Source organism: Hylobates moloch, unplaced genomic scaffold (assembly GCF_009828535.3).
Source record: "Hylobates moloch isolate HMO894 unplaced genomic scaffold, HMol_V3 SCAFFOLD_12, whole genome shotgun sequence".
In the NCBI taxonomy this organism is placed as follows: Eukaryota; Metazoa; Chordata; class Mammalia; order Primates; family Hylobatidae; genus Hylobates; species Hylobates moloch.
In genome coordinates this window covers 94,455,032-94,475,431 of record NW_026652287.1, presented here as the reverse complement: position 1 = coordinate 94,475,431, position 20,400 = coordinate 94,455,032, and the positions used below count along the sequence as shown (strand labels likewise).

The 20,400-nt window shown below is 42.3% G+C and overlaps 1 pseudogene; it reads left to right on the top strand.

Moving 5' to 3' along the window:
- The first annotated feature begins 7,520 nt into the window (after positions 1 to 7,520).
- LOC116479692 (ribosome biogenesis protein NSA2 homolog) lies at positions 7,521 to 8,585 on the top strand (annotated as a pseudogene).
- The last annotated feature ends 11,815 nt before the right edge of the window (positions 8,586 to 20,400 follow it).

Below are 20,400 nucleotides of genomic sequence, written 5' to 3'. Positions count from 1 at the left end.
CTTCCTTCCTTCCTTCCTTCTTTTTGAGATGAGGTCTCACTCTGTCACCCAGGCAGGAGTGCAGTGGTGTGATCTCAGCTCACTGCAACCTCCGCCTCCCAGGCTCAAGTGATCCTCCCACCTCAGCCTTCTGAGTAGCTGGGACCACAGGTGCATGCAACCACGCTGAGCCTTTTTTTTTTGTATTTTTGGTGGAGATGGGGTTTCGTCGTGTTGCCCAGGCTAGTCTGGGACTCTTAGCTCAGGTGATCTGCCCGCCTCGGCCTCCCACAGTTCTGGGATTATAGGCGTGAGCCACCTCGCCTGGCCTGCCTCCTGAACTTTCAGCACTCAGCTTGAGCTCTGGGCTTCAGAAGGGCTATACAAATGAACTTAAATTGTAGTCATAATGGTGATAATCTCACCTCAACCCTGAGTTCCTGCCACCCCATGACTATAGATTTAGGCAGTACAAGAACCCATAGATAGACACATCCATGGGACAAAGGCAGGAGTCCAGAACAGACCAAGGATGAATCATAATTCACTCTGTGATGAAGGTGATATCTCTAATTCATGAGAAAAGGCAAAGCATTCCATAAACAGTGCTTGGATAATTGGTTAACTACATGTGAAAAAACAGCCATTTAAATTCCTATTTGTGATGGGGCTCAAAAGACAATACCCCAAAATATGACACCTTGGCATATTGCGTATTTTTTAAGCTGAAGGAAATTGAAAAAAATCACAGTAGCAAGGTCTCTCTGACCTTCCCCCAGCCCCTTGCTTCTCCTGAAGCAAGGCCATAGAAACTAAAACTCCCCTCAACTCTTTTTCCCTGAAGCAGGCCATAAAACCGAGAAAAGTCACTCTTTGACTTTCTCCCTCCCTTCTCCCCGAAGACCTCCATGTGGCAGGTGTCTTGCCCTGTACCCAGAGGGAAGAAATGTCACAGTGGGGTGCCAAGAAGAATCTGAACAAATGGATCACGCTACATTCTCCCCAGTTTTTTTTTTTGGGTGGGGGCGGTTATTTTGGATGGAGTTTCTCCTTGTCGCCCAGGCTGGAGTGCAATGGCGCAATCTCGGCTCACTGCAACCTCCGCCTCCTGGGTTCAAGCAATTCTCCTGCCTCAAGCTCCGAAGTAGCTGGGATTACAGGCATGCACCACTATGCCCGGCTAATTTTTGTATTATTAGTAGAGACGGGGTTTCACCATGTTGGCCAGGCTGGTCTTGAACACCTGACCTCAGGTAATCCACCCGCCTCGGCCTCCCAGAGTGCTGGGATTACAGGTGTGAGCCACTGTGCCTGGCCCTCCCCAGTTTTTTACCATTAGATTGCCCTCCAATCATACTTCTGCATGACTGTCTATACAAATACACAAATATTCCTAATTCTTCAGGTTCTTATTTTTGAAGGCTCCCGTGTTACATAACATTTATATTAAATAAATATGTTCTGCTGGCTGTGTATAGTGGCTCATGCCTGTAATCCCATCACTTTAGGAGGCTGAGGTGGGAGGATCGCTTGAGCCCAGGAGTTCAAGACCACCCTGGACAAAATGGCAAAACCCTGTCTCTATTAAAAAAAAAAAATTACAAAAATTTGGCCAGGCATGGTGGCTCACGTGCTGTAATCCCAGCACTTTGGGAGGCCAAGGTGGGTGGATCACTTGAGGTCAGGAGTTTGAGACCAGCCTGGCCGGCATGTTGAAACCCTGTCTCTACTAAAAATACAAAAAAAGTAGCTGGGCGTGGTGGCTTGTGCCTGTAATCCCAGCTACTTGGGAGGCTGAAGCAGGAAAATCACTTGATCCCAGGAGGTGGAGGTTGCAGTGAGCCAAGATTATACCACTGCACTTCAGCCTGGGCAACAGAGCAAGATCTTGTCTCAAAAACAAAAACAAAAATTTGCTGGATGTGGTGGCACATACCTGTAGTCCCAGCTACTTGGGAGGCTGAGGTGGGAAGATTGCTTGAGCCCAGTAGGTGGAGGCTGCAGTAAGCCATGATCTCGTCACTGCACTTAAGCCTGGGTGACAGAGTGAGACCCTATCTCAAAAAAAAAAGAAAAAAAAAATTATGCTTCTCTCTTGTTAATGTTTTTTTGTTATGAGAGTGTCAGCCATGAACCTAGCAATGGGTGAGGAAAAGATACCACTTTTTCTCTCTTATGCTTCACATCCCTCAATTTCTGATGGATAAAAGAGAGGTATAAAAGATAAAAGAATGAAATGAAAGATAAAAGAATGAAATTGTAAAAGAAAACTTAAGTACATGTTTATCAGACCTTGGGGATTGGGAAAGAACTTTACAAACATAAAAATGATGAAGAAATCACATAGGAAAAAGATGACAAATTTGAATATATCAAAATTTTAAATGTATACCAAAAACAACACAAATTCAATCAAAAGGTATGGTAGTAACAGGGTCCACTAATCCCCATTGCACCAGTGGACAGCAAGCCAACAGCCAGCATGTGAGTGAGACCATCTTAGACCAACCCTTCCCCAGCCATGGCACTAGCTGACCCACGCGAGGGAATGAACCCAGCTGAGATCAGCCAAGCCTGGTCCAAGTTATCAGATACGGCCTGCTGCTCCATTGACTTGTAAGCAATAGTAACTTTTTTGTTGTTGTTTAGAACACTAAGTTTTAAGGGGATTTGTTATGCAGAATTAGACAAATGATACAAGAGAGAAATGACAAACTGGAATAAATATGTGTAAGAAATAGGAACAATAAAGATGAAAATCTTTAATATGAAATGAGGTCTTGTAAATCAAAAGGAAAAACGCCATCTGCCACAATGAAATGAATAAAAGACATAAGCAGTCAAGTCATTAAGGAAGAAAGACAAATAACTAATACACGAATGTAAAAGTATTAAAGCTCACACACAAAAAAGAGGTGCAATTTAAACATTAAATGACACTAAGATATTTTTTACTTATTAAATTGACAGTTTAAATTAGCAATTTAAAGAATGTCCAGTAATGAAGGCTACTCTCTTATCTATGGGTGGAAGTCTAATTAACAAACCATTTCTGGAAAATAATTTAGCAAGATTTAGAAAATGGCTTTGGGGAAGATGCAGCTGGTTGGTGTGGAGTACTGAATCATTATTCTCAATTCCTTGTTGCTGCCTGTATCCGTGCTGTTTGCATGATTTTGTAGCTCCTCCCACTAGAAGAAGAGTCTATTTGCTTGCATACTGATGTGGTGGCTGGCCTTGTGGCTGTTTTTGGCCAGTGGAAAGTTAACAAATGTGTGCTGCAAGCAGAGGTTTAAACATCCTCTGGTGTCAAGTTTGTTCTGTTGCATTTCTCCCTTCACCACAAAAAGAGCTTCCCCTGTGTAGTCCTGCCCCTTCAACATGGGCTCTAGAGTGAACACGTGGGTTTGGGAAGTTGCAATGGTGGTGGCAGAATTGCTCTTGAAACCTTCCTAATTCGCACATAAAAATAGCCAGAACAAGCTGATAGCAAAACCAAAAATCTGCAGACATTTCCAACAAAACCAAATGAGAAGGTATCCCTTTGAACCCTGAAAATAGAAGCAGGCGAGAATAAATAATTGATAGTCACAAGACCTGCGTGCCATCCTCATCTGGGCAGGAGAAAGCAGAGGAGAGTAATGAGGCATTTAACAAACCTGAGAACAGGAAACCCCTAAAACATACTACAGGTATTCACTGGAAGGCTCAGCAGGCCAATTTTGGAAGAGTAGCTGAAACTGTTTTGCCTACTCCAATTTGCTGGTGAGAGCAGTGGGGAGCCCTTCAGTGAGGTCTGAAAGGTATGGAGCAGTCCAGCTCCTGTGAACTCTCAAAATCCACCAAGTAGGAATCTCTTTTAGGACAGGTTCGTTCCCTAAAGATACTACTAGGACTAGAATTAAAATTGAACAGAATAGGCATTACAGAGATGAAGGAAAGAAGGTAGACAAAAGTGATGGGAATCTCCAGGAAATCTTACAAAGCAAGCTGCTTTTTTTTTTTTTTTTTTTTTTTTGCACTGCATGAAACACAACAGAATAGGTAATTTTGTAAAATTGGAACAGTTATTCTGAACAAAGCCTCAATCTAAAAGCTCAAGAAACCTAAACCCATATAAAAATAAGCAACAATAAAGTATTGCAGTCAAACCTCATGCAAACTTATTGTAAGGAAAATGAGAATAGACCAAAATAATATCCCTACAGGTAATGAAAGCAGATCAGAAAGATTTGCTTTAAAAAGAAAAATAAAACTATAATGCACTATTTCAAAATAAGCTAGAAGACGTTAAGAAAATGATACAAAACATGAAAGAACAACATAATCAGAATTAGGAAAACTCAGAAGTGAAGTGACAGAACTCGAGAAAAATATAAAAATAAAATAAATGAAGACTCAACTATAAGGCACCCAGTAAATAAACATAGGAGACAATGCCTTAAGAGAAGTAGAAGGTAAAAGTAAGGAAAATATTTAAAAAATCAAAAAGAAGCTAAGAAAGAGAGAAAGATTGAGGAACAATACAGCTATTGAATGAATATAGGGAAAGAACCAACATATGGATAACAAAAGTGTCTGAATAAGAAAACCAAAGCAAGAAAATCAAATATTAAGTGTTGTAATTCAAGAATAAAATTTTAAATAAAGTAGATTTGAAGGTACGTATTAAAAGAGACTATGGGCCGGGGGCGGTGGCTCACGCCTGTAATCCTAGCACTTTGGGAAGCCAAGGCAGGTGAATCTTCTGAGGTCAAGAGTTTGAGATCCACCTGGCCAACATGGTGAAACCCCATCTCTCCTAAAGATATGAAAATTAGCTGAGTGTGGTAATTTCTGTAAAGTACTACTATAAAGTAGCTGTAATCTCAGCTACTTGGGAGGCTGAGGCAGGAGAATTGCTTGAACCTGGGAGGCAGAGGTTGCAGTGAGCCAAGATCATGCCACTGCACTCCAGCCTGGGCAACAGAGTGAGATCTTAAGATCTGAAGATTCTTTATACTTAAGAATATAACTGTTAAGTATAAAGGGCACAGACAAACTGTTATGAACATGCAAAAACATGCAGGGAATATTGTTCCTATGCGTACTTCCTGAGGAACCTGTTACAGAATAAGCTTTGGATAACCAAAGTGACTAGACAGTCTCTGGTATAAGGACTGATGGTAAGTATTAAATATATGGGTACTTTAGATGAAGACTAAATAAGAGTAAAAAGGGAGAGAATAGTATGTGATGATTATGTGCCTTGACAATGTAGATCGAGTATAACTTTAAAAAATGAGGCAAGAGTGGGAATAAGGTATGAAAAAGTTAAAAAAAAGTCAGTAGTCATAATTTGTAATGGTTATTGTAAGTATTGTTATTTTGAAACTCTTCTGTATATAATGTAGGATAAAGTAAATGAGCAGTTATGGAATATTCCATCACTTCTCCTATTCTAAGAACCAAAACCAGGATTCTTGGTGTGGACGAAGGAGTTGCAGAGATAATATAAAAGAAGTTAAGGGCCCAGGCATGGTGGCTCATGCCTGTAATTCTAGCACTTTGGGAGGCTGAGGTGAGAGGATTGTTTGAGCTCAGGAGTTCAAGACCAGCCAGGGCAACATAGCGAGACACTGTCTCTATAAGAAATACAAACAAAAAAAAGTTAAGGCATAGCACTGTAGACTTGAATGTGAATTAGAAATATCACTGAAAGTCATGAAATGTTTTTACCTTCAAAATATATTCTCTAGTTCTGTTTACTAAAATAGCCCCCAAATACTGACCAGTCTACCAAGTAACATAGGGCATCCCTAGAGCCCAGCTTGTGATAAAGAAATTACACTTTTCACTAAAAGAAAACCACAGCTTCTTGGATAAATGACTGATTCCAAATCTGTGGCAAAAAAAGGTACAAACTAGGCTGGGCACAGTGGCTCACGCTTATAATCCCAGCATTTTGGGAGGCCAAGGCAGGAGGATCACTTAAGTCAGGAGTTCGAGACCAGCCTTGCCAACATGGTGAAACCCCGTCTCTACTAAAAATACGAAAATTAACTGGGTGTGGTGGTGCGCACCTGTAGTCCCAGCTACCCAGGAGGTCGAGGCAGAAGAATCGCTTGAACCCAGGAGGCAGAGGCTGCAGTGAGCCGAGATCATGCCATTGCACTCCAGCCTGGGTGACAGAGTGAGACTCTGTCTCAAAAAAAAAAAACAAAAAAAAACCACACACACGTCTGTAATCCCAGCACTTTGGGAGGCCAAGGCGGGTGGATCATGAGGTCAGGAGATCAAGACCATCCTAGCTAACATGGTGAAACCCCATCTCTACTAAAAAAAATACAAAAAAATTAGCCAGGCATGGTGGCAGGCGCCTGTGGTCCCAGCTACCTGGGAGGCTGAGGCAGGAGAATGGCATGAACCGGGGAGGCAGAGCTTGCAGTGAGCCAAGATAGCGCCACTGCACTCCAGCCTGGGAGACACAGCAAGACTCCGTCTCAAAAAATAATAATAATAAAATAAAATTTAAAACCCCAAAAACAAAAAACAAACCAAAAAAAAAGTACAAACTTAACCTAGAACATTTTATGATACCAGATAGCAAGGGCTCTATCAACTACTAGGGTCATTTCAAAAGGACTCAGGAGTCAACTTGAAGAGATTCCTAGTGGCCACAAATCACACAATTTTAGCTTCAATAAGGACAAGAATTGTGATGAACTGAAACACGTCGAATATATTTACATTTGTGAATTCATAGTAATAAAAAAATCGGTCTCCTTTGAAGGATAACAATTAATTCATTATTTCAAAAAATAGATAAATAAAGGAAAGGAATCGGCATTATCCTGACTTTCCTATATAAACTATATAGTTTCCTATATAAACTATACTACTGGGTAACCACTCGCAGATGAGGGAGGCCAGATGTGGTGGCTCACACCTGTAATCTTAATTCTTTGGAAGGCTGAGGTGGGAAGATTGCTTGAGCTCAGAGTTCGAGACCAGCCTGGGCAGCATAGGAAGACCCCATCTCTATAAAAAAATAAAAATAACTGGATATAGTCGTGTGCACCTGTAGTCCCAGGTACTTGGGAGGCCGAGGAGAGAGGATCACATGAACCTATGAGTTTGAGGTTATAGTGAGCTTTGATTGTGTTCCTGCACTCCAGCCTGGGCAACAGAGGGAGACACTGTCTCTCTCTCTTTTTTTTTCTTTTTTCTTTTCTTTCTTTTTCTTTTTGAGACAAGAGTCTTGTTCTGTCACCCAGGCTGGAGTGCAGTGGTGCTATCTGGGCTCACTGCAACCTCCACCTCCGGGGTTCAAGGGATTCTCCTGCCTCAGCCTCCCAAGTAGCTAGGATTACAGGTGTGAGCCACCACACCCAGCTGTTTTCTTTATTTATATTTTGTTTTAAAATAAAAAGTAAAAACAAAACCAATAATGCTTTCCTGTCCTGGCCTGCGCGGCGTGGGCTCGTGGGTCTCTGAGACCCGAAAATTGAGAGCGTTTTCGCACCCCAGGGGCTGCTCCTGGCAGCTCTGTGGCCGTCACCATGTCACAAAATGAATGTATTGAATTACACCATAAACACTATGGATACTGTTTGGATTACCATGAGAAAGGGATTACCATGAGAAAAGGGGAAAGAAGGAAAGTGGAGAGGCTCATGAATGTTCAAAGAAGGCAAAGAAAATGATTGGTCTGAAGGCTAAGCTTTACCATAAACAGCGCCATGCTGAGAAAATACAAATGAAAAAGACTATCAAGTTGTAATCCCAGCACTTTGGGAGGCCGAGGCGGGCGGATCACGAGGTCAGGAGATCGAGACCACGGTGAAACCCCGTCTCTACTACAAATACAAAAAATTAGCCAGGCGTGGTGGCGGGCGCCTGTAGTCCCAGCTACTCGGAGAGGCTGAGGCAGGAGAATGGCGTGAACCCGGGAGGCAGAGCTTGCAGTGAGCCGAGATTGCGCCACTGCACTCCAGCCTGGGCGACAGAGCGAGACTCCGTCTAAAAAAAAAAAAAAAAAGATGCGTGAAAAGAGAAACACCAAACAAAAGAATGATGAAAAGACTCCACAGGAAGCAGTACCTGCCTATCTGCTGGACAGAGAGGGACAATCTCGAGCTAAAGTACTTTCCAATAGGATTAAACAGAAACGAAAAGAGAAGGCGGGAAGATGGGAAGTCCCTCTGCCTAAAGTACATGCCCAGGGAGAAACAGAAGTATTACAAGTTATTCGAACAGGAAAGAGAAAGAAGGCGGTATGAAAGAGGATGGTTACTAAAGTCTGCTTTGTTGGAGATGGGTTTACAAGAAAACCACCTAAATATGAAAGATTCATCAGTCCAATGGGCTTGCGTTTCAAGAAAGCCCATGAAACACATCCTGAACTGAAAGCCACATTTTGCCTACCAATACTTGGTGTGAAGAAGAACCCCTTGTCCCCACTGTATACAACTTCGGGTGTTATTACCAAAGGTACTGTCATTGAGGTAAATATGAGCGAATTGGGCCTTGTGATGCAAGGAAGCAAAGTTATTTGGGGAAAGTATGCCCAGGTTACTAACAATCCTGAAAATGATGCATGCATAAATGCAGTCTTACTGATTTGACAGCAATTTTATACATAATTATTGAGGACTACACACCAATTGAAAAAACCGCCATTACTGTGATGTTTCTGAATACTACCAAACAGCCATACATGTCTGCAATGAAGATATTTATTAAATTGTAAACATTTAAAAAGTAAATTAAAAAAAAAAAACCAATAATGATCACACATAGAACAGACCTGAGCCCTCCCACATTCAGGGCTAGCCAAACCCAGCATAGATCAGACAGGCTTCAGTTAATCCAAACTGTGAACGTGAAATAAATGCTCATTGTTTTTTACACCTAAGTTCTGGGATGGTTTGTTACACAGCACTGTTGTGGCTTTTGCTATCTAATACAGTTGCAATTCAACACCTATATCAAATCTTGTCTAATTTCACTATCGAATGTGGAAAAGACCAGATACTTGTTTCCCTAGCCTACCCAACAGTTAATGATGACCACAAGACTCAGTACTTGGAAATAAGCCCTAAGGAGAATTCTGCTGTGGGGGGTTTCTGGTAAAGATTTTCTTTCCTAAAGAGTGGTATGTGAAGAGCCTCTCTCACTGTCCTGGCTTCATATACCCCTGACTTCCTGAATTTTGAGTGACAGTGTGATGCTGGGAGACATTTGCTGCCATGAGGCAAATAAGCACCTGGATGAAAAGTCAACATTCTGAGGAAGTTGGAGCAAAAAAATAAAAAGAGTCTAATTTCTTGATTACATCTCCCTATCTTCCTTCATACTTCTTGGTTATGTAAGTAATAAATCCTAGTTGTTAGTTTTTCTATTACTTGCAGTTTACTTTTTTGTTGTTTTTTTGGTAGATCTCCTCTGTAATCAACCTAACTTTCTATTACTCCCTAACTCAGACAGCTTAAAAATGTTCATAGTCTTTAATTCAATAAGTAGTTCCATTGCTCTCAATTTAGCACAAGAAAGTAATCCAAGATATGGTCAAAGAATGTGTATCAAGGTATTATCTATAAGGAGAAAACTAGAAGATAATCTAAAAGTTCAATATAGAAGAATGATTAAATAAATATCGATAATATACATCCATTAACCTCTATCTTTTTGGAGAATACTTAAGGATATGGAAAATGCTCATGTGTAATAAAAAAAAAAATGCATAAAACTGTGTGAGTTATGTCAGAGAAAAATGGAAGAGTAAAGATCTCCAAAAATTCTCTCCACCATAAAAGCAACAAGAAGAAAGCTAGCACAGTTGTCAGCATTGACCAGAGAATGTCGATTCCAGAAAAATAGCTGAATTTCAATAAAAGCAGTGAGTTTTGTGGCATTTTGATTTCCCTTGTTCCCATCCTTTTCTTCCCAGTTCTGAAATACGGTTGAAAATCAACATCCCACGATCATGTTTGCATCTTTCCTTGTCTCGCCTGGCCTTTTCTCTTCTCCTTTCAACCCTGTGCTTGCTTCCAAAATAAAGTATCGGTGCTGTAATCCTTGCCTCCGGCTCTGCTTTTATGAGCCCCCAGGCTAAGAAGAATGAATATACATTAAAAAACTTGAATAAAACCTTCTAATATCTATAGTAGTAATTGTGGAATTGAGTGTCCTTTATTTTTTTTCTTTACTTTTTGGTATTAGCTGTGTTTTTGTAATGAACATGTTTTTCAGAATTAGTAAAAAACAAACAAACAAAAAACAAAACAAAATACACAAGCAACTGGGTTCAGCATGCCCCTTCCAAGGAATTATTTTTACTTATCCAGAAATTAGGCAGTTATCTAAATAGTCTTTTGGGTTACTGATATGGCCTGGATGCTTGTCCCTTCCAGATCTTATGTTGAAATGTAATCCCCAGTGTTGAAAGTGGGGTCTGGTAGGAGGTATTGGATCATGGGGGCTGATCCCTCATGGATGGTTTGGTGCCATCCCCATGATAATGAGTGAGTTCTCTCTCTGGTAGTTGACATGAGAACTGATTGTTTAAAGAGCTTGGCATCTCCTATCCCCTGCCACCTCTCTTGCTCCCTCTTTCACTATGTGATGTGCCTGCTCCTTCTTTGCCTTCTGCCATGAGTAAAAGCTCCTTGAGGCCTCACTGGAAGCTGAGCAGATGGTGGCACCATACCTCCTGTACATCCTGCAGAACTAACCCTCTTTTCTTCATAAATTGCCCAGCCTCAGGTATTTATAATAACACAAGAACAGACTAATACAGATACTATCTTTTGGCATTTGCTGAGAATAGTCATTCATTCATTTATTCATTCAAGAAAAATACTTATTGAGTGCCTACTGTATGCTAGGTATGGTTCCAGGAAACTAGGATCTATCAGTGGAGCAAACAACATCCTTGTTCTCAGAGAGCTTACATTCTAATGGGGAGAATGTGACAATAACTGAATGAATGGAAAAAAGAGTCAGTCTGTGATAAGTGCTTTAAAGCATAAAGCTGGGTAAGGGATTGTGGACAATGGAGATGGTATGAGGTGCTATGTTAGCTATGGAATGACTGCTCTAACAGTGACTTTTGAGTAGAGAACTAAATAAAGTAAAAGAGATAAGCATGCAAACTTCTGGGGGAAGAATACTTCAGGCAGAAAGAACAGCCAATGAAAAGGCCTAAGGCAGGACAGTGCTAGGCATGTTTGAGCGGGAGTGTCTTTGACTTGTTTGGGGAATCGCAAGGTCAGTGTGGCTGCAGCAGAGTGGTATGGTAGGAGCAGAGAGTGGTGGAAGAGGAGGTTGAGGGGTGGCAGAGGTCCAAGGATGCAGGGTCTAAAAGGCCTTTGTGAGGACTTTGGATTTGACCCTGAGTAAGATGGAAAGCCATTAGAGATTTTTTTGTTTGTTTTTAAATTTTGATAATATATATGTAACTTTAAATTTATCTATTTTTTAAAATTTTTTGTGACAGAGTCTCACTCTGTCACCAGGCTGGAGTGCAGTGGCATGATCTCGGCGGCTCACTGCAACCTCCGCCTCCCGGGTTCAAGCCATTCTCCTACCTCAGCCTCCTGAGTAGCTGGGACTATAGGTACGTGCCACCACACCCAGCTAATTTTTGTATTTTTGGTAGAAACGGGGTTTCACCATGTTGGCCCGGATGCTCTCAATCTCTTGACCTTGTGATCCACCCACCTCGGCCTCCCAAAGTGCTGGGATTACAGGCGTGAGCCACCGTGCCTGGCCAAATTTACCATTTTAATTATTTTAAGTATACAGTGTTCAGTTTAGTGCCATTAAGCACATTATTATGCAACTGTAACCACTATCCATCTCCAGAACTTTTTCGTCATCCTAGAAGGAAGCTTTGTACCAATTCAACAGTAACTCCCATTCTCCCCTCCAGGCAGCCCCTGGTAAATACTATGTTACTTTCTGCCTCTATAAGTTTGACTATTCTAGGTATTTCATTTAAGTGGACTCATATACTATTTATCCTTTGATGTCTGGCTAATTTCACTTAGTTTTGAAGGTTAATGTCTTCAAGGTGTCATCCATGAAGTAACATGTGTCAGACTTTTATCAGAGGATGTGAAGGTTAATTTAGCGTGTAGACTTGACTGGATTAAGGAATACCTAGAGAAGTGGCAAAACATTATTTTGGGGTGTGTCTTTGAGGATGTTTCTAGAGCAGATTGGCATGTGAGTCTCAGTGGACTAAGTCGGGAAGATCTGCCCTCAATGTGGGTGGGCACCATCCAACTAGCCGAGGGCCCAGATAGAACACAGTCCTAGGAAAAGGGAATTTGTCTCTCATTCTCTCTCCTGGAGCTGGATACACCCTTCTCCTCCTGCCTTTGGACATCAGAATCCCAGACTGTCTGGTCTTAGGATATTCCAGCATGTACATCAGCAGCCATTCCAGGTTCTCAGGCCTTCAGCCTTGGACTGACAATTACACCATTGTCTTCCCTAGTTCTAAGGCTTTCAGAGTTGGACTGAGTCACACTGCTGGCATCCCAGGGCCTCCAGTTTGCAGACCATCTGTAGTGTAACTTAGCCTCTATAATAACATGAACCAATTCTCCTCGTAAGTCCCCTCTCATGTGTCTACGTCTATATGTATCCTATTGCTGTGTCTCTCTGGAGAGCCCAAACTAATACAGAGGGTTTTGAGCTGATGAGTAATGAGACTTTACTCACACTTCAGAGGGATAACTCTGGCTGCTCTGTGGGAAGAGACTGGAGGCGACCACAAAGGTGAAAGCACAAAGACCAATTAAAAGATCATGATTATAGTCCAGGTCAGAAATGAGAGTAGACTGGACTAGGGTGGTAATGGTGGCAGTGAAGAGACACATTTCAGAGTCAAGATATATTTTTAAGGCAACGCTGACCAAATTTGCTAATGGATTGGATGTCAGGTATGAGAAAGAGTACAGACGAGGTTGATCCAAAGAGTTTGGCCTGACAGCTATTAGAGTGGCATAGTAATTTACAGAAATGGCCAAGAATGCAAGCACAGTAGAGTTCAGTGGTGGGATGGGAGACGGGTAAAAGCTCACTTCTGAACTGTCAAGTTTGGAATGATGATTATTCATCCAGGTGGAGATATAGAATGGACAGTAGATCTATGATTCTAGAATTTAAGGAAGAAGAGAGAGGTTAGGGCTTGAGATACAAAACTGGATATCATCAACTCGTAAAAGCTATTTCGAGCTCTGAATCTGGATGAGACTCCCCCCGGTACCTGACTGCAAATCTAGACAAAAAGAGCCTGAGAATGAAGCTCTTGGACCCTCTGGTGCTCAGAAGCCAGGAAGATAAAGAAGATCCAATAGAAGAGGTTGAGGAGGAGGGACCAGTTCCTTAGAAGCAGAACTATGAAAGGGGGTGTCCCAGAGGCCCTGGGCAGAGAATGTTTCAGGAAGAGAGATCACCAAGGAAGGTGAAGACTGGAAATGACCATGAGAATTACAATGTGGGGGTCTCCTGGGACCTTGTCAACAGTGGTTTCTCATCACCATTCCACCATTCCACATCCCTGGGGAAGTCATTTCTGAGAGCTTATCTTCATTCTTCTTTTTTTTTAATAAATTAAAATTCTTTTCTTTTCTTTCTTTTTTTTTTTTTTTTGAGATGGAGTCTTGCTCTGTTGCCCAGGCTGGAATGCAGTGGCATGATCTCAGCTCACTGCAACCTCCGCCTCCTGGGTTCAAGCGATTCTTCTGCCTCAGCCTCCCGAGTAGCTGGGACTACAGGCGCACGCCACCACACCCAGCTATCTTTTGTATTTTTAGTAGGGATGGAATTTCACCATATTGGCCAGGCTGGTCTCAAACTCCTGACCTTGTGTTCCGCCCACCTCGGCCTCCCAAAGTGCTGGGATTACAGGCGTGGGCCACCGTGCCCGGCCAAAAAATTCTTTTCTTTTTTAGAGATGGGACGTGGCTATATTACCCAGGCTATTCACAGGCATGATCCCACTACTGATCAGCACAGGAGTTTTGATCTGCTCTGTTTCTGACCAGGGCTGGTTCACTCCTCCTTAGGCAACCTGCTGATCTTCCACTCCTGGGAGGTCACCATATCGATGCCAAAGTTAGTGCAGACACCAGATTGGCATAGCACACTACTGCCCAGAACTCCTGGGCTCAAGTGATCCTCCCGCCTCAGCCTCCCAAGTAGCTGGGACAACAGGCACATGCCACCACACCCAGCTTTTCTTCATTCTTCTAGAGGAGCTTTGGAGAGAGTTAAAGACACTGATAAAATGTAAGTACTATTTGTCCAATAAGTGCCATCTCCCAGGGTCCTCAAAACCTCTTCCTGCTCTGAGTCATGTGAGTCCTTGCTGCTGAAGTCACTGGCTATGCTGATCCTTGAAGTCACTTAGCTTCTCTTTGCGCTTCTCACCACCCTTTGGATCACAGACAGTCCAGGATTTTCAGAGCTTGTCCCTGTGGCCCCCATCCTGTTGTTTTGGGTTTATCTCCTTGCCTTGTCAAGTTTGACTTTGTGCAAAAATTTTCCACTTACAATGCTCCTAGCTCTATCTTCTTGACCAGACTATTTGCATCCATTAAATTTTTTTTCTCTCTCTTCACTGCTGACCACATCTCTTCTCATCATATAAATTGTAGCTTTACGTTAATCTCCATTTCTTACCACCTGCTGCTGAACTGAAAATGTCTATTCATTATTCTGTGAAATTTTTGAGTGTTGGCTGTACAGAGCTCTGTTATCAATGCCTCACAGTATACCAATAATTATGACATGGCTGTTGCCTTCATATTTCCTGCAAGGTAATGGGGAGAGAAAAAAACTAAAGATGTAAAATGAGAGGTAATAAAACTAGATAATAAATCATATTTTCCAAAAATTGCTGTCAAGCGATACTGGTACCAGATGGAGGAAGATGACGTTTGAGCTAGGACATTGAAAGATGAGAAGGATTTAAATAGTAGAAAGGAAAGGGGTAGGCAGTCCAGGAGTAGGAAAGATATGTAAAGCTTTGATGACAGGGAGGTACGAGGAAAGGTAGACTTGCTCCAGATAATGGAATATGAAGCACTAAGTGCCATGAATTTAATGGTGGGTGCTCAATAGTTTTTGAATAATGTAAAAGCAGTGTTGGAAAGAAGAGCTTGGAAGCTTTGGTTGATGTGAAGAATTCGAAGACAAGGAGACTAGTAAAAGGACTGATGCAATAGTTCAGCTCTAACAAGGTAAGAGCCTGAACTTCAAACTGGTGTAGAACAAGAGCACCTGTTTCCTGAGAGTTCCAGCAATGGATTTCTCATTGGCCCAGGCTTGGTCATGATTCCACCCCTGAACAAATCTCCAATGGGCATGGATATGTGGTGATTTGGTTGGCTGGGCCCTGGATCTAGAGATGGGGCCAACTCCACCCAAGCATGGTTAGAGAGGGAAAGGGGTGGCCCCAAAGGAAAATCAAGACAATGTTCCCAGAAAGGAGAATAGATGCTGGGAATGTTAAACCAGTCCTCCTCACTATCTTCCACTCATTCTTTGAGTGGCTAACCCACCACTCCACTGAAACTCTTCTCACCAAGATCACCCCCTAGTTTACAAAACCACAAGACATTTTCAGGCCTTATCATAACCTGACTTCTCTGCCCATCTGACACTGTTCAGCCCTGTAAATATTAGTATTTTCCAAGATTCTATTTTCGGTTTTGTCTCTTCTTACTCTCCTCATTTTCTCCTTTCCTGGCTTTCTCAAGAATTGAGACACTTACCCCTCTCATCTACCATGGACACACCTCTACTGTTGCACGTCTTACTCTGTATTGTGATTATATGTGTATGTATCAGGGACCATTATGTATCTTTGTAGCTCCAGCTCTTGGCACTTATTGGGAGTAGACTTAATGACTAAATAGAAATGAGGTATGCTAGCAACAAGGGTGAATGAAGAGACAAAGATGATGTCATGATTTTGAACCTGGGATCCATGACCAGAAATAGAGAAGTCAGTTTTAGAGAAAAGAGAGTGGGTTTAACTTTAGATGTGTTATGTCAGGAATAGTTAGGACACCAAACAGAAAAGCCAAGTGGAGACAGTTATTGTGCTAGAAGCCTATTAGATTGTAAGTTTCATGGATGTAGAGACCTTGCCTATCTTGTCCTCACTTTTAGAACATGGCATAAAGTAGGTGCTCAGTAAATGTTCGCTGAATTACTGAAATAAGCATACTCTGTAATCAACGCAACACATTTACAGATATGACACTATCCACCTGAGATGGCATCAGGTCCCAGGGATTGAGGGCTCAGTCCCACAAGATCGTCCCCCACTTCAGATGCCAGTTGCAAGCCTCAGACTGTGACCTGTGCTTTAGACTGGGTGGCTATAAATTGGGATTCCTACAGTCCCCTCCTAGGGTTCAATTGAATTGCTAGAGCTGCTCATAGAACTCAAGGAAATGCTTACTTACTAATATGGTTTGGCTGTGTCCCCCACCCAAATCTCATTTTGAATTGTCACTTCTATAATCCCTATGTGTGGTAGGAGGGACCTGGTACAAGGAAATTGAATCATGGGGTCAGGTCTTTCTCATGCTGTTCTCATGATAGGGAATAAGTCTCATGAGATCTGATGGCTTTATAAAGGAGAGTTCTCCTGCACACACTCTCTTGCCTGCTGCCATGTAAGACGTGTCTTTGCTCCTCCTTCGCCTTCCGTCATGATTGTGAGGCCCCCCAGCCATGTGGAGCTGTGAGTCCATTAAACCTCTTTTTCTTTATAAATTAGCCAGTCTTGGGTATGTCTTTATTAGCAGCGTGAGAACATACAAATACAGTTACATTTCTCAGTTTAGTATGAAGGATATTGCAAAGGGTACAGATCAACAGTCAAATGGAAGAGTTGCATAGGGGAAGTTATGGGAGAAGGGGCATGGAACTTCCACGCCCTCTCCAGGAACCTCCACGTGCTTAGCTATCTGGAAGCTCATCTGAAACCTGTCCTTTTGGGTTTTTATGGAGGCTTCATTACATAGGCGTGATTGGTTACATTATTGGCTATTGGTGATCAGCTCGACCTTCAGCCACTCTCTGGAAGTCAGGATGTAAGGTTGAAAGTTCCAATCCTTTATTCATACCTCGGTTTTTCTGGTGAACAGCCCTCATCCTGAAGCTATCTTCTTATGCAAAAGACACTGTTACCATTCTGGAGATTTCAAGGATTTTAGAAGCCGGATGAAGACCAAATAGATATTTCACAATATCACACAGATAAAGCCATGTGAGTGGCTGAGATTTCTAAGAGTGGGCACAGGGTCAGGTAGTCCTGACCCCAGAAGAAGTTTCCCACATTTAAGAGAAAGGATGGAGACAAGATGTGCCCGGGACGTTACAGGCAGCCACCTGTTCAACAAATAAGGGAAGGCTTTCCATGGGCTTCTTATTTATTAGGAGAGAAACCTTCCTTAGAACCCCTGGTATCAGATTTCTCCAAATTCCATTGCCTGGAATTAGGTTACATGCCCATGCTGGGCTGCAAGAGAGGTGGAGGAAGCAAATATATGGCATTTTCAAACTCTATAATGGGAGTTTGATTTTGACAGCAAGGAAGAAAAAAGAAGATACAGGATGGGTAAAAGATTTTTTCTGCCTCCCAGAGAGCAGTGAAATTTTAAATGAGGAGAAGGCCATACAGAGTTTTTAAAAATACCCACTTACTTTGGGGACATTCTTTCAGGTTCAAAAGGTTCTTCCAAATTATTTCTTCTGGCACATTAAACAATGTGCAAATGACCTGGGAGAAAATACATCTCCTCTCCCAGGCCCTCCTGTTTACATCCTCTCATCCTCAGCATTGGGGTCTTAGTTTGAACCCGTAAAGCAACACTCTGCTATTTATTTGTTCTCCTCCAGGTCAGGGAGAAGGTTGAATTTAAATAACTCCAGTTCAGAGCAGTGGCACACTATAGGGAAAGTTGACTTTGAGATTTGCCAGATGGGTCAAGCCTATTTGCAGCCTTAAAAAGGCCTGAAATCACAGCCCTGACACAAAGCTGCAGGAAGCAGAAAGTGACAAGCTTCCTCTCCAAAAACTGCATCAAGTAAAATGTCATAACAAAAGAATTCGTTTTCCTATTCCTTATCCTAGACTGCATTTGGGCCTAGACTCCAGTTCCTTGGGGGACACATCACAGCTGTGCCAGATGGGAAAGGAAAGGAGCCCATGATTTTTTTAATGCTATATTTATGAACTGAAGAAATATGTGATAATAGCTAGAAAAGGAAAAAGTACAGGCAGTAGGAAGTAACTGGGAAACTGCTGGCATGTCCAACAGGTATATGAAAAAATGCTCAGTATCACGAATCATCAGGCACATGCAGATTAAAACCATACTTTGCACCTGTTAGAATGGCTATTATCAAAAAAACAAAAGATAACAAGTGTTGGAGAAAAGGGAACCCTTGTACACTGTTGGTGGGAATGTAAATTAGTACAACCATTATGGAAAATAGTATGGAGATTCCGAAAAAAATTAAAAATAGAACTATCATATGATTCCAGCAATCCCACTTTTGAGTACATATCCAAAGGAAGTGAAATCAATATGTCAAAGAGATATCTCCCATGTTCATTGAAGCACTATTCACGATAGCCACGATGTATGGAAACGACCTAAGTGTTCATCAATGGATGAATGAATAAAGAAAAGGTGGCATGTATACACAGTGGAATGACATTCAGCTGTAAAGAAAAGAAGGAAATCTTGTCATCTGCAACAACATGAATAAACCTAGAGGACATGATGTTAAGTGAAATAAGCCAGGCACAGAAAGACAAATACTGCAAGATCTCAGTTATATGTAGAATCTGAAAAAAAGTTGAACTCATAGAAGCAGAGAGTAGAATGGTAGTTACAGGGGCTAGGGGATGGGGGGATTGGGGAGATGTTGGTCAAACAATAAAAACAAACAAAACAAACAACTGCTGCTGTGGCTAACACTGTGGCGAAGCTACTGCAGACAGAACAGAAAAAGGCCTATGACAGAGACAGGGAAGGGAGAGGCCACAGCCAACGGGTGGCCTTTGTAATGTCAGGATGACAAGGGAGATGTTTGCAAAAAGCAGGGGCCTTATTGTGAAGCTCCTGTGGAGCTCTGAGTCTGTGCCAAGTCCAAAATTCTTTAAGGGTATATTAGTGTATTTGGTCGGTGGTCTTGCTGTTCTCACCTTACAGGTAAAGAGGCTAAAGCACAGGGAGGCAGAATCTTCTCCTTGGGTCTCTTAGTGACTGAATGGGAAAGCTGGGGTGTCACAAGGATTGACTGACTCTGCTTAGCACTCTTAGCTCTTAGCACTATTCTGCTCAGCCACTTCCAGCTCGGTGACTTATCACTTGGCAAAGACATCACTGGTCATAGGGCAGCTGACACTTCCATAGAGAAGTGAGCATCTCTTGGCCGTTTTGTCTTCCCTGCTGATGGCTGTGGAAGGGCAGGCAGAAATGCGAGCGCCTCCTTCTTCACGCCATGCACAGAGCAAGGGCTGGACGTGGTCGATCTCAAACATGCATTGTTCACATCAGATCCATCCCTCATTTTTCTGTATTAGTTCGTTCTCATGTTGCTGTAAAGAAATACCTGAAACTGGGTCATTTATAAAGAAAAGCGGTTTTATTGTCTCACGGTTCTGCAGGCTGTACAGGAAGGATAGCAGCTTCTGCTTTGGGGGAGGCCTCAGGAAGCTTCCAGTCATGGCAGAAGGCAAAGGAGCAGCAGGTGTCTTACATGGCAGGAGCAGAGGCGAGAGAGAGAGGAGAGGTGCTACACACTTTTAAACAACCAGATTTCAGGAGAACTCACTCACTATCATGAGAACAGAATCAGCAGGGATGATGCTAAACTATTCACGAGAAACACAGTCCCATGATCCAATTCTCTCTCACCAGGCCCTACCTCCAACATTGGGGATTGCAATTTGATATGAGATTTGGGCGGGGACACAGATCCAAACTATATCACCTTATCAAGGAGTATTTGAGGCAGAAGTATTTCATTCACCTCTTATCTCAACCATGTGAAAGTGACTTTATAAGGAGGAAACAGAAGCTCGGAAAGCCTAAGTCACTTGCCTAGATCTTGCAGCTATGGGGCAGATCTGGAATCTGAACACGGAGCTGGCTGACTCCCAAGTTCGAGTTCTTTCTATTACATCACACTTCTTTTCAGTGATAACTTGGGGCTCTTTGAGACCATGTTGGGCCTGCTCCTTTCTGTACAGTTTTCTGCAATTGCAGGGACATCTAATGGACCCAAGGTAGAGTTTAATTTATAGGAGTGGAAGGGGAGGGAAACACTTTTGCCTGTCATCATCAATGTCTCCAACAGGATTCTTAAAAAGGGGCCACTAAAAGTTTGGGGGTGATA